The sequence below is a fragment of the Ziziphus jujuba genome, chromosome 6, assembly GCF_031755915.1.
Source record: "Ziziphus jujuba cultivar Dongzao chromosome 6, ASM3175591v1".
NCBI lineage: Eukaryota > Viridiplantae > Streptophyta > Magnoliopsida > Rosales > Rhamnaceae > Ziziphus > Ziziphus jujuba.
In genome coordinates, this window is record NC_083384.1 from 5,085,834 (window position 1) to 5,102,136 (window position 16,303).

The 16,303-nt window shown below is 32.1% G+C and overlaps 1 pseudogene; it reads right to left on the reverse strand.

Annotated features, from left to right (window-relative positions):
- Window positions 1-14,683: 14,683 nt before the first annotated feature.
- On the reverse strand, window positions 14,684-15,716 carry LOC132804255 (uncharacterized; annotated as a pseudogene).
- Between the last annotated feature and the right edge of the window lie 587 nt (window positions 15,717-16,303).

Here is a 16,303-nt window from a genome sequence, read left to right on the forward strand (position 1 = left end):
CTCCTGGCTTCTTTGCTACAAGAGTATCTCCAAGGAACATATATAATTAATGTGAAATAAAATGGAAAAAAAAAAATCGTCTTCCATAATTCCAATATAAATTAGCGTTACAAACATAGTGTGAGGACTGCATACTCCCGCGCATATGTGAATTGATTATCTATACAGTTTTAGCCTTTCCAAGAAAATAAAATCAACTACTTGTACTAAAAAAAATAATAAGTTACAGAAAAAGAAAGTTTGCGCACATAGAGATATAAAATTGAAATTGTTTGTCTAGGTATTATTAGAGTTTTATATTGACTAAACTGAAGGAAACCTACCAACCGAAGGAATGGTTTTTTTCCCGGAAGGAAATTATAATCTTAATTGTCAGGCCTACCTTACTTGAAGTTTCACCATTTTTCTACATGTAATTAATTACTGATCATTTTGTTGTGCAAAGTCGAATCACCTACTCCAAGTCGACCTTGATGTACGTGCACCATAACTACTTGAAAAGAAAAATAAATAAGGCTTCTCTTTTCGATCGAATTAAAGACTACGATAGGTTATAATGCATCATTTTTCAAGTCTTGCTTTTGTTTCAGTTTACTTGGACTTTTCAGTCTGCACATCGTTAGCAATTTCCTTGAAATAATATGGTAATTAAGTCTCAATTTTCCATAATGCTTCTCTTTTAGATCCAATTAAAGACTAACGTCACTTTTCAAAGTCTTGCTTTTTAAGTTTGCTTGGACTTTTCAGTCTACACATCGTTAGCAATTTCCTTGAAAAAATATCGTAATTAAGTCTCACTTTTCGAGAATGCTTCTCGTTTTGATCGAATTAAAGACTACGGCAGTTTATAATGTGTCATTTTTCAAAGTCTTGCTTTTGTTTAGGTTTACTTAAGACTTTTAAAAGTCTGCACATCGTTAGCAAATTTCCTTGAAATAATATGGTAATTAAGTCTCACTAATTTTTCAACTTAAGAAAAAAAAGTAGATTTTGAATTAAAAAATAGTTAAATTTGACATGTTTTGAAAGAAGAAAAAGATAAGTCAACAAAATAGTCTAACTAGCTGTGACATGCGCGCTCGCGCTCGCGCGCGCGCACACACACACACACACATAACTAGCTGACACACACACACACACACACACACAACTGCTGAAGAAGGGCCTAGAAAAGCAACTGTTAAAGATCATAACAGCCTTTATTTTCCATCGACCTCACCCAACAATAAATTAATTCGATAAAGAAATTCCAAGAAGCATAGAATTTCTCTAATTAAAGAACAGAGATTAATATATATAGAGGGAAAATTCTATACTCTTTGGGAAACATTGGAAAGTGCTTGAATCTTCAGATCTCTCTTATCAAAATAACTTTCTGGTATAATCCCTCAACATATGGTGAAGCTCACATATTTCCATTATTTTGATCCTTTCTCAAGTATTAATTAAAAACTAGAAACAGAAGAGAGAGAATCATTTTCCAAATACTTTTCCTTACTTTTTTTTGGGACGGCGTGCTTTTTCTTCCATAGATTTTCATGAGAAAAATTTCTATGAATCTTTTAAATTGACACTAGGACATTAATTTTACATAGCAGAAAATATGGCATAAGCTATAAATCTTAGCGCAAATTGATATTCTACATCAATATCAAGCTAATATTACACAGTACCAGGCAGGTCAACATTAATTTGTATTCCAGCAGTTAAGCCATGACATAAACAAAAACATATATATATGCAAATCCATGTAATATAAGAAAACACCAACACTGACTTTTCTTACCTTATTACATCACTGTAAATAATGAAATGAGAAGCCATTGAATCTTTGTGGAAATTGATTAGATAAAAATGCAATTGAATCTATAACAAAAGAACTGGTATGATCACAAAATAGCTTACCAACAAATAAATCTATTAAATAACATGGCAGTCGATGTAATATTGGAACAATGGTTTACAAATTAACATAATCTAAATACATAAATTAGTTCTTGTCATATCATTTAATAAATTTATTTGGTAACCTACTTGATGATTCTACCATTACTACTGTAACAAAGCTCCAACAAACAAAGGAGATAAAGTCAGATTTAGGAAAAATAGTTTTTGAACGATATATTCTCCATTGGGTAATTTAGAATGGAGATTCCTTGCATGGCTGCCAAATGTGAAGCCAAAATTAGGCTACTTTAGCTTGTGAAACATCATTAAGAAACAAATCAGAGTAGACTGGAACTTAAATTGTCACAGATGATGATAAGGACATCATTAAACTTCTAAACATCAAGCATTGTGCAGCAGAAGCTGATACTTGTATGTGAAGAAATTGAAAACTTGTTAAACACATTTTCTCTTCCAATTACATCATATTATGAATCATTAATTGTGGAAACAACCAAACAATACTCTATTAAGTGAAAGCAGGTAAAAAATTATGGATTATGAATTAAATTACTTTGTTTGATATATATTTAGAGATAAGTCGACGGTTTAAAAAACTAAATAATGCTTCTCTCACAAAGGAGAATTACAGTAAAAAAAAAGCTCACATGCGGCACTAAATATAACTTCGAGTTCATGCCCATATTACATAGTGAAAACAGGGGAAGTGGTGATCATATTTCTCTTCCACCCTCTATGTTATATATACACACACATTTATAAATTATAGTCTGGAAATCATGTACAAGAAAACATAATAGTTACCTTTACTTACCTTATTACACCACCAAATCAAGGGCCAGCTCATCCATCCAACTTGCTCGTTTGCAACGAACGCTTATTCCTCTACCTCTTATTTTCTTATTATCATCTTTCATGGCAACCATTTCCTCAGACCCATCTGAGATAAGAAACTAAATGCCACTACTAGAATCATATTGATAAATGACGCAATAAATGCGTCGCACAAAATAAACAACGATGTATCGCACGGAATGGCCTAACGTCCTGTCGCTAAATCGATAAGATAATAAGCGATGCAGTATGAGAGTCGCCTATCTTTTAGTTTTTAGCGACGCATATTGACTTTTAGCGATGCATTTTATCAATCCACTTATAGCGACTCTTATTTAGCGACGCTTCACAACAATGTTGCTAAAAATATATTAGCGACTGTTTTATATAGAGTCGTTAAATATATTAGTTACTAATGAGTCGTCTATTTAGCGACGCATTAATAGAGTCGCCTATTTAGCGATGCATTAATAGAGTTGACTGTTTAGCGACGCATTAATATTTTTAGCGACATATTAATAGAGTCGTCTATTTAGCGACGCATCGACACTTTTAGCGATGCATTATTTATTAATGCGTCGCCCTTTTTTTTATTTTTTTTTAATTTTGTGAAAAGTGATTAAAATAGTAAAAATATAAAAATAATTAAAATACAAAAAAACAAAAACTAGCTTCATCCAAAATAATTAGAATACAAAAATTTAAAATAAATATTTTGTCATAACAAATTAATTATCAAATAAATTAAATATCATCTTATTGATATATTTTTACATAATTTGTATGCTATTGTATTTTTCATAACAAATTTAATATTAATTACAATTCCATGAATGCCTACTCATTGAGATGGAAGTTGACGTCCTCTTGTTGACAATATTACACTCTCATACTGCATATGGAAAAATTAAAAAAGTTATTAACACTTATGCAAAATAAATAAAATATTAATCATTATTAAATTTGTAATTTAGTAAATGAAAATGTAAAGAATATTACCATTGTTCTTAAGATTTGACGAGGCACATTTCTCCCCTCACAGTCGTTACAAACAGAGTCACTCTCACATTCATCCTCATTATCATTTTCATCGATAGTTGGCAACTATATAACAAATGGATTGTGAGCCATTGTAGTATCTCCAAGAACATCTTCTTTAACAAAAGTACGATGTTGTGGCGAAGTTAAAACAATAGACCATCTTGAATCAAGTTGATCTTCAATATAAAATACTTGTTGAACTTAGCAAAACAATGTCAAGCAATATCACAAACAAAATTTCTACAAAAGTAAGATTAATAAAACCCAACGAACCTAACCTGTAGTTAAAATTAAAAAAAAAAAAAACCTTACGTCTCCACCAACCACAAAGAAAAAAGAAACTCACCTAAACGATGCAGACAAAGAAAGAAGAAACCTAGAAAATCACAAGGGCGACACAGAGAAATTCAGCTTATCGGCTGATGACATTGTAGGCAAATGAAAAATGAAACCCGAAATATCTCACTCTTCAAGTCTCTCTTAGATTGCTTCCAAATCTAATATCTATTAGGTAGTATACTTGATGTAGTTTTAAAAAAGAAAAAAGGATTCAAAAGAGCGCGTAAAAATTTTAAAACGCCCCAAAAATTTTCAAAAAATGGTAAAAATGTATTTTTTCTCCCAATTGCATTATTTTTTCTTTGATTAATTTTTTATTTTTCATCTACAAATAAAAATTGAAAATATTTCTTAAAAATGCAAAGCAAAATATCGAAGATTGTTGTTTATTTTTCTATTTTTCAAGTACACCTTAATTCTTTATAAAATTTACATGTCTTTCAAAATTTTTGTTTTTTTTTAATTGAGAGAACAGGAGATGCATTCTTTTCAAGAAGGGTCGCCTGTTATTGAATTTTGGGATCAAGTGACGCATTATGGTCGAAAAGCCTCGCCTGTTTCATTTTTTATATTTTCTTTATAATCTTTAAATAATTTTTTAATTGTTCATCTACAAATATATTCATGTAGCAATCCAATGAACATAAATTCCATTGATCTAAAAATAGAAAATAGTTTTGTCAATGTTCTTCTCAGTTATTCACATATATGTGTATAGATGAGACACAAAATATCTCAAGACCAAATTTGAGATAGGGCACCGAATATAGAATTCGAATTCAACAAGCATTTATTGACATGTTAAATGAGCTTAGCTTTCATGTCTTTGTGGTCAATGATAGTTTACTTATTTTTAAAAATTGAAAGTCTATTAAATTGCTTTTTTTTTTTAAATAAAAAAAAGATAATTGAAGGAACAAGCGACACAATTCCATTAAAACGCGTCGCCTATTCCATGTTTTTTTTTTTTAATCTTTAATTAGTTTTGTTGATTGCTCATCTACAAATTAAAAAAAAAAAGAAGCATATTTGCAAAATTAAAAAATTACTAAAAACAACTTTCAAATTGAAAAAAAAGTTAAAAATTGGTTAGGTGAAACGGCGATGCAGTGGTTGACAAATGAGTCATCTTTTCTTCTATTTAGCGACTCTTTCCTAAAAGACTGCGTTGCCTAAAACTATATTAGCTAGTTCTTGTTATATTATTACATCCAAGTGATTTGGCTTGGTGGTGTGGTGATTTCTTGAGAGTGTAGGAGGTCCTGGGTTCAATTTTTGTTATGATCCTATTTTGATTTTATTTTTTTTATGCGTTTCTAAATGTTTAAACAAAAAGATTAAAAAAAAAAAAGGCGACGCATTTATTGAAGAATGCGTCACCCGTTCATCTATTTGGTGATGTATTATTTAAATAATGCATTGCCTAACACTATATTAGCTAGCTTTTGTGGTATTAGTACATATAAGTTGTTTGGTCTGGTAGTGTGGTGATTTCTTGAGAGTGTAGAAGGTTTTGGGTTCAATTTTTATTATGGCCCTATTTTTATTTTAATTTTTTTTATGGATTTCTAACTGTTTAAACAAAAAAATTGAAAAAAGAAAAGAAAAAAAAAGGCGTCGCATTTGTTGAATAATGCATCGCCTGTTCATCTATTTGGTGACGCATCATTAAATAATGCGTCGCCTAACACTATATTAGCTAGTTTTTATTGTATTAGTACACACAAATCATTTGGCCTGGTGGTGTGGTGATTTCTTGAGAGTATAGAAGATCCTGGATTCAATTCTTGTCATGGCCCTATTTTGATTTTATTTTTTTATGGGTTTCTAAATGTTTAAACAAAAAAATTGAAAAAAAAAAAAGGTTAGTTAGTTTTTGTTGTATTAGTACATATAAGTCATTTAGTCTGGTGGTGTGGTGATTTCTTGAGAGTATAGGAGGTCTTGGGTTCAATTCTTGTTATGACCCTATTTTGATTTTTTTTTTTATGGGTTTCTAAATGTTTAAACAAAAAAATTAAAAAAAAAAAGAAAAGAAACGATGACGCATTTGTTGAAGAATGCGTCGTTCATCTATGTGGCGATGCATTCCTTAAATAATCGTCGCCTAACACTATATTAGCTAGTTTTTGTTATATTAGTACATACAAGTCATTTGGCCTGGTGGTGTAGTGATTTCTTGAGAGTATAGGAGGTCCTGGGTTTAATTTTTGTCATGATCCTATTTTGATTTTATTTATTTTTTGGGTTTCTAAATGTTTAAACAAAAAATTAAAAAAAAAACAACAGAAAAGGTGACACTTTTGTTGAAGAATGGTGCGTCACTTGTTAACTATATATAAAAAAAAAAAGGCTCAGTTTTGGTGTGCTAATATATTTACTGGTTATTTATTGTTGAAATAAAATTATATTTATTAAAAGAACTAAAAAAAAAAGATGAGGAGAGAACAGGTGACGCAAATTCTAAATAGTGTGTCGCCTGTTAACTATATAAAAAAAGAACTAAAAAAACTTAAAAAGCGAACGGGCGACGCACTATCTAAATAGTGCATTGCCTGTTAACTATATATATATATAAAAAAAAAAAGAGCTCAGTTTTGGAGCTCTAATATTTTTACTGGTTATTTGTTGTTGAAATAAAATTAGATTGATTAAAATAACTAAAAAAAAAAATGGTGAGGAGAGAACAGGCGACGCACAATCTAAATAGTGCGTCGCCTGTTAACTATATAAAAAAAACAAAAAGAGCTCAGTTTTGGCGCACTAATATTTTTACTGGTTATTTATTATTGAAATAAAATTAGATTGATTAAAAGATCTAAAAAAAAAAAAAGAAAGTGAAGAGAGAACAGGCGACGCACAATTTTATTGGTGCGTCGCCTGTTAACTATATAAAAAAAAAAAAGCTCAATTTTGGTGCACTAATATTTTTATTGGTTATTTATTATTGAAATAAAATTAGATTGATTAGAAGATTAAAAAAAAAAAAAGTGAAGAGAGAACAAGCGACGCACAATCTTATTGGTGCATCGCCTATTACACATATAACAAATAAAAATAAAAAAATAGCTTAGTTATATTGTTCTAATATTTTTATGGGTTATTTGTTGTTGAATTAAAATTAGATTAATTAAAAGAACTAAAAAAAAAAAGGGAGGACAGAACAGGCGACGCACAATCTATATAGTGCGTCGCTTGTTAACTACATATATATATATATATAAAATATTGTTTTTGTCGGTCTAATATTTTTACTGGTTATTTGTTGTTGAAATAAAATTAGATTGTTTAACAAAACTAAAAAAAATAAGAAAGTGAAGGGAAGAGAACAGACGACGCACAATCTAATTAGTGCATCGCTTGTAACATATATAATAAAAAATAAATAAAAAAACAGTTCAGTTATGTTACTCTAATATTTTTACTGCTTATTTGTTGTTGAAATAAAATTAGATTGATCAGAAGAACTAAAAAAAAAAAAAAAAAAGGTAGGAGTGAACAGACAACGCACAATCTAAAATAGTGCGTCGCCTATTAACTATATATTTTAAAAAAATCTCAGTTTTGTTACTCTAATATTTTTACTGGTTATCTGTAATTGAAATAAAAGAATACTATTTAAAAGATTTGTAAAAATAAGCTATACAAGAAAAATTATATAATTGAACAACAACCTTGTATAATTAAATTTTATTATTATGTAAATATAGATTAGTGGTTGGTATTCATTTTTCATGAGTAGCATTTAAACGTACAGTACAATTCAGATAAAATATACATGCAGTATTAATGGCGACTCTGGTCAGCCCCACATTCAGCGACCTTTAACGGATGTGTCGCGTTTTTTTGTTTTTAGCGACCTTTTGAGGTCTACAATTTTTGTATGCGTCATATATTTATTTAATTTTTACTGACGCATTAACCTCCAAGTCGCGTTTTTGTTTTTTCAAACGTGTTTGTTTCATAGCGTCGCTAAGTGAGTATCGTTAGATATCAATTTTTGCATAGTGCGCAATGTCCTCAACACCGTCAACATAGCATTTTGTCCATTTTCTATAAAACACAAGTGTTCCAATAAAAATTCCAAACTTTGTTAATCTTAAAGCCAGAGTGTCATGCAAATGACCAATTTGAACACCAGTTCCAACACCTATGATATCCCATTCCAAACTCTCTTACAAACCCAATTTCAACTCCCATATATACTTTTTTATTTGCTAAGAAGTATTTTCTTGTCTATGGAACAATCTTTTTGTTGAAAAACTCTTAATGTTTCAATGTATATTTGCACATCCTGTTTTTGCTGCAGTGGCTATTAGAATTTACGGATCTAAATATACATAATAAATTTCATAAATCATAAATTACTAACCTCCAAACGCAGCCATTGATAAATTAAATCTTTAATCCTGTAAAACAGAAAACAACGTAAAGTAATGCCTATGGACACACTACTCTCAAATCACTCTTAGATCTTTGAAAACCCTAATCTCAAAATATCGTATGGCATATGTTTATTTGCTTGCCTTAGATTTTTTAAAGTCTCTGCAAGTCAGACTTACCCATTAATTTTTTTTTTAACACGCACAAAATAATAATAATTTAATAATATAATAATAATAGGAAAAATATGGGTAAGTCATTGGGCTTATAAAGAGAGTTGGTCCTCCAATCTAATGGGCCAACTGGAGTCTTATAGAGTGTGTGACCAAGGGCCCTACTACAAAATATTAAAATAAATCAGTCCCATTAATGGCATAAATAAGCCCTGTAAGTGAGTTATTGATTATGCTAAGTCCATAAATATTAATTCATCTAACATTCTTCCACTTGGACTGCATAATCATTATATATATAATCCAAACTCACTTACTATAGAATCTCTCGAACCATAATACCATTTCATCTAAATATATAGAATGCCGATAAGACACAACAATATACTAGACTAGGCAGTAGAGATTCTCTCAGTAAATCTCCCAAAACATTATACCATTTCAACTGAGCACTTTGCATGCTACAAACTTAGTCTAGGTAGTAGAGATTTACCTAACCATGTCCAATCCCTCAATACACATATACCATTTCATTTGATTATATTGTGTATCGACAGGATACAACAATATACCCAAACTAGATAGTAAGGCGTCACCATGGCATTTGTGGATCAACATACACATATGCATAGACTAATAGTCTCAATAGGCCTGTAAATATAAGGAGCAATAATATGTGTAATAAATCATTTCATAAATAAATAATGATCCACATACATCAATGTATCAAAATACTCAATGAAATAAATAATACTCAACATGTATATTACTGCAGAAATTATAACAAACTTCCACTGACCCACAGCAGTCTTAGCTGCCTAACAATCCCAAACGGGACACATGCTCCTCAAATATGCCTATTGATAAGGCCTTGGTCAGTAGATCTGCCACCATGCTGTAAGTAGGCGTATGAACAACAGTAATGAGGCCTTCTTCAACTTTCTCTTTAACCACAAAATACTTTACATCAATGTACCTCACATCAGGGGTATCTTTTAAATTATTAGAAAAAGACACTGCTGCAGTATTATCATAATACATTATAATAGGCCTCTCAATGGAGTCAACCACTCCCAAATTACAAATAAAATTCCGAAGCCAAATCGCATGACGAGTAGCCTTATAACATGCCACATACTCTACCTCCATAGTTTAGGATGCTGTCATAGATTGCTTGGTACTCCACCAAGACATAGCACCTCTTTCCATAATAAATATATATCCAGTGGTAGATTTCTTATCATCCACACAGCCTTTATAATCTGCATCACTATAACCAACTATATTGAGCGAGTTGGTACATCGATATGTTAACATATGATTTTTAGTACTCTGAAGATACCTAAAGACCTTCTTAACTGCTTGGTAATGAATAGGACCAGGATTGCTCATAAATCTACCAAACACACCTACAGCAAAAGCTATATCAAGCTGTGTACAAACTTGAGCATACATCAAACTACCCACTGCTGAAGAATAGAGAACATTTCTCATCGCCATCCTCTCTTTATCATTCTTGGGACACTGATCCTTAGAAAATCTTTCACCCTTTGTGACCGGTACACTTCCAGGAGAACAATTATGCATATCAAATCTCTTAAGGATTCTGTTAATATAGGCTCTCTGAGACAATTGCAACACATAATTAGTCATATCTCGAACAATCTTGATGCCCAAAACAAAAGAAGCTTCACCAAGATCTTTCATGTCAAAATGGTTGTACAACATCTACTTTGTCTCAGCCAATAAGTCAGTGTCATTAGTAGCTAAAAGTACATCATCAACATACAACACTAGAAATATAATACTTCTCCCACTGACTTTCATATATATGCACCTAGCAACAACATTCTCCTTAAAGTCATTTTTTATGACAACCTCATCAAACTTGAGATACCATTGCCTCGTAGCTTGCTTAAGACCATAAATAGACTTCTTAAGCTTACAAACCAAATTACCATTTCTTGTTTACTGGAAGCCAACTGGTTGAATCATATACACATCCTCAAATAAATCACCATTCAGAAAAGCAGTTCTGACATCCATCTGGTGCAACTCCAGGTCATAATGCGCCACAATTGCCGTAATGATCCTAAAAGAATCTTTTATGGATACAGGAGAGAATGTCTCTATATAATCAATTCCGTCCTTCTGGCTAAACCCTTTAGCTATAAGTCTAGCTTTATACCTCTCCACTTGACCATTAGAGTCTCTTTTAGTCTTAAAGATCCATTTGCACCCTATAGGCTTGCTACTCTCTGGTAACTTAACCAAATCCCAAACTCCATTTGATGCCATGGATTTCATTTCATTTTCCATTGTATCTAATTAAAAATTTGAGTGCGAACTATTTATGGCCTCCTCATAAGTGATTGGATTTGAATCATCACTTATGTCAAAATCATGCTCCTGCAAGTAAACCTCATAGTCATCAGGTATAGCTGACCTCCTAGTCCTTTGTGACCTTTTCAAAGGTACATCAGCATCTACAATAGCTAGGATATTCTACTCCTCAATGATGGGTTCATCCTGATCAACTACTAGTTCATCAACTACTGGATTAATAATATCTCTATCAGCAACAACAACACTGAGAATGAATACATTTTCTTCTCTAAATTGAGGCTCCCTTGGACTATTATTATCATCAAACCCAAAATCATCTTCAAAATAAACAGCCCTGTCTGATTCAACAATTTTGGTGGTGTGAGATGGACAAAAGAATCTTGAACCCCTAGATCCTATATAATAGCCAACAAAATATCCATTGATAGTTTTAGGATCCAACTTTTTAATTTGGGGATTATAAATCCTTACCTCATCTTTGCAACCCCATACTCGAAAATGATGCAAATTAGGCTTTCTTCCTGACCACAACTTAAAAGGAGTCTTAGGAACGGATTTACTTGGAACTTGATTCAAAATATAAGCTGCCATCCTTAAAGCCTCTCTCCACAAGTAATCTGGCAAGCTAGAACTTGCCAACATGGATTGCACAATGTCCAACAAAGTGCGATTTCTTCTCTCAGCTATCCCGTTCTGCTGAGATGTACTAGGCATTGTATATTGCACGTCAATGCCACACTCATGTAAATAAATTGCGAATGATCCTGGATTCCGTCCAGTCTCATCACATCCGCCATAAAATTCACCACCTCTATCAGACCTCACAACTTTTATTTTCTTATTCTTTTGAAGCTCCATCTTTACCTTAAACTCCTTAAAAGCAACTAAAGAATTCGACTTCTCACGAATAAGTTCAACATATCCATAACGAGAAAAATCATCAATGAAAGTAATAAAATACCTATAACCACCCAAAGCAGTTGGTGTAAAAGGTCCATAAATATCAGTATGAATTAATTCCAAAACATCTCCACACCTTGCTATCTTATCCTTTCCAACCTTAGAAGTTAATTTTCCTTTCACACATTCAACACAAGTCGACAAGTCCGAAAAATCAAGATTGGAAAATATTCCATCCTTCACTAATCTTTCCATTTTGCGCCTAGAAACATGCCCCAAAAGCTGATGTCATAACATTGAGGAATTATCATTAACTCATGGACGTTTAGAAGCAATAATAGGGGCAACAACAGAATTAACAGAAAAATTGAGACCATTACTAAATAAATCAAGTCTATATAAATTGCCACATAAAGTTCCCAATCCAACAACTTTGCCATCCTTATACATTTCAACCTTGTTATTTCCAAACAAAAAACTAAACCCTTGACTATCCAAAAGTAAGATAGATAATAAGTTCCTCCTAATTGAGGGTACATATGAAACTTCTTGTAATTCTAAAACATATCCAGTAGCAAGCTTCAACTTGATTGTTCCCATGATATCCACTTTCACTCTTGAGCTATCTCCTATATAAACATGCTGCTCAAGATTGGTTGGCCCCTTTTGCCTTATCATCTCCTGCACTGAATTAATAACATGAATTGTTGCTCTAGTATCTAACCACCAAGAATTCATAGGCACATCAATAATATTAGTCTCAATCATTAAAATATTATCTTTCTTCTCTTGCTTTCCCTTTAAATTCCAACACTCTATCTTCTTGTGTCCAACTTTATTGCAATAGCCACACCTTCCACTGGAGTACCCTTTCATTTCTACTATCTGATAAGCATCATCATACTTAGTATTATTCAAAAGGTCCAAATAATGATGCTTCTCATTCATATCAAACTTGATAAATTTCTTTCCTATCTTTTCAAGAAGTTCCTTTGTAATTTTCACCTTTGGAATACTTGCATAAATTGATTCATCCATATAATTCTCCATCATCATCATGCAGCACTTATTAGAATGCCTCCAATCCTCATAAAGTTTCTTATCTGCTACACTACTCTCAACAGTTGGTATCTCTGGTGGATCTATCTCCAAGGCCAAATCCAATCTCATAAAGGTCAAATTCATAATCAAAGTCTTTTTCCACTTATGATAATTTGTCCCATCCAATTTCATCATGGCAATCATAAGCAGAACATTCGGGGTGCTACTAACTATGAAAGTAGTAAACACAACAAAGCATTTAATATATATAAAACAATAACTATTTTCCAACCCCTTATCACATAACATAAAATCAATATCGCTAGGGTCTTTCTAGCACTAAAGATACCCTTTTGCGAGCCAGGGACAATCAACCAAATAACCAAAATCAAATGCATTGAACTGAATTACCGACAGGGTAACTTAGAATCTGCGATTCATGGCATTTAATCAACTTCTACTGCCATTCTAACTGTCATACAAAGTAACTAAAACCACTAACAGGGTAGCCTAGTTATCCGTATAGACCCTGGTTCATAAGTGGGAGATAATAACATATTGGCAATTTCATGAAATAGGTAAATATAAAATATCCCATTCACTATGCCAATATATATTATATTGGTACACATAATGCAAAAAAAGTACGTCTCACGACAGGTGAGTACTTAAAATTCCACACTACTATACCAACTAGGCACAAAGCCTCTTTAGGAAAAGCTAAAACAATCCAATTCACCAAGCATAAATATTTAATTTAATTAAAAAAAATTGGAATAGAATAATTAAACAAATAAATAAATGAACTAATAACCAATAAACAAATAAATAATTAATTAATCAACAAATAAATGAATAAAAGAGAATAAATATAAATAAGAAAAACAGTTTTTTTTAATTAATTAATTAATTTATTTTTTATTTCCGGCTACTAACATCAGCAAACAACACGCCGTGCTGATGTCAGCATAATGATGTCACACAGGCAAAAACCACGTTCATTTCTTTCATCTCCCTCAGCCAACCGCATCACGGGCGACCCGGTTCCAATCCAAACGGGTCACACGACCCGAATCTTTGACCCGCCGATAATTGGCTTCTTCGACGGAATTTTTCTTCAATTTCGATGTCTAAAGAATCCTTTCGGTGTGGACAACAATATTTAGGGGTCAATTTAGCTTAAAGGCCCAGAAAATTTAACACTCAAGCAAGATGTAATTCAGCCTTTAAACAAGAATTTCTAGATCCAATTTCGAAGTTTTCAGTCCAAATTACCTCAAAAAATTAATTCCATTCGATGTAGAGACAAGAGCCCACAATACCCAGGTCAAAAATTCATGCAAAACACAATTTTCTCAATATTTTGCAAAAGCAGTATACGGCCAAAAATTTTACAATTATTTTTTTTAATGAGTATATAACAGTCGTGTTATATTTCACAGATCATAAATATATAATCTCTGATTAATCAAGGAAGAGCAAACAATAATAAAATAAATATTATGTAATCAATATACATAGATCATCAATGGTCGAATATATATATACATGTATATAAAAGAACAGATCAACATTCACAACGGGAACACATTGTAAAAGAATTTAGTATGTATATTAACCATGCTCTGATACCAATTGTTAGAATTTACGGATCTAAATATACATAATAAATTCCATAAATCATAAATTACTAACCTCTAAACACAGCCATTCATAAATTAAATCTTTAAACCTGCAAAACAAAAAACAACGTAAAGTAGTGCCTATGGACACACTACTCTCAAACCACTCTCAGATCTCTGATGATCCTAATCTCAAAATACCGTATGGCATATGTTTGTTTGCTTCCCCTAGACCTTTTATAGTCTCTGCAAGTCAGACTTACCCATTAATTTTTTTTTAACACACATAAAATAATAATTATAAGAAAAATATGGGTTATTGAGTTGGCCCTCCAATCCAATAGGCCAACTCTAGTTTTGTAGAGAGTGTGTGACCAAGGGCCCTACTACAAAATATTAAAATAAGTCAATCCCATTAATGGCATAAATAGACCGTAAGTTATTGATTATGATAAGTTCACAAATATTAATTTACCTAACAGTAGCTTCTTACAAGAAAGCTGCCTATGAATCTTCTTAACGTGGATATACTACTACCTTTCACAAAGGGAGAAATGACACAAATGATAAATCTCACACACAAATTGATATACTGACTCAACATCAAGCCAAAATTCCGTTTGAAATCTGAAAGAATTGCATTTTTCGACGACGAGATGGAAGAATCTGAAGAAGAGGAAACTGACTCATGTTTTGCTTTTGCTTGTGAACCCCTTTTTCCATCCGAATTTTCTTTCAAAACCTCCTTTTCAACCAAGAAATCCTTCGAGTTCGGTGGTAATGAAGAAATCCCGGATTGCGATTTCTTCTTGAAATCACTTTACTTATCTGGGTTCTGTTTGGTAGGCGAGAAAGTCTCAGAATCTTCATGGGAAGTGCCGTCAGAGTTTTATTCTTTCCCTTTAACAGAGCTATCCAACTGGGTCTTTCCTCTGAGCTTGGAGTTAGTTTGTGGGAATGTTTTGAGCTTGCAAAAGCGGGATTCAAGGTCACTAGGGAGCAGAGAATCGACGAAAGAAGAGCAGTTGATGGCGGAGACTTGTTTGAGAATACATAGGTCTTGTGCTTGGGAAATGAGCTCGTCCATTGCCGATTCGTCTGTGTAGGAGAGGAATGAGAAATCCACCATTTCTGGAATTGGGGGCAGAGTAAATGGTGTTTGGATGGTTTCTTTGAGGTTTTCTGCTTCTTGTAGTTTTGTAGGGTTAGAAAGCAGAGGTACTGTGAAGTGTGGGGCTTTGGGGTGGGTGTCTCCAACAGCTAAGTCATGCCTTCTTTATGTAAAAGGTCAAACTTTTCAATGCCCCGGGACCCACTTCCATACAAGTAGGCCCGACTTGTGATTTTGCTTTTTGATGATATGAATGGGTTAATATCCTTATTTCACTCTAATTCTATTAGTTTTTTTTTTCTTTTCTTTTTATTATGAATTTACACCTTCATATGAGGACTTAATGTCGATAACCTTTAATGTGAAGAATTAAAGATGCAATCAATCTATAACATTAACATTTATTACCAAAAAATTAAATAAAATAAATAAAGTCTATAATAATGAACACTATTATGGTTTTACCAAATAAATTCACTAAGTATAATGGTTTACAAATTGATATAATCTGAATACGTAAATTAGTGAATTGAATAAAACAATTGGCACATTGCTTCTTATGTTATTTAATTTTATTTGATAAACTATTCGATTACTTTGGCCTT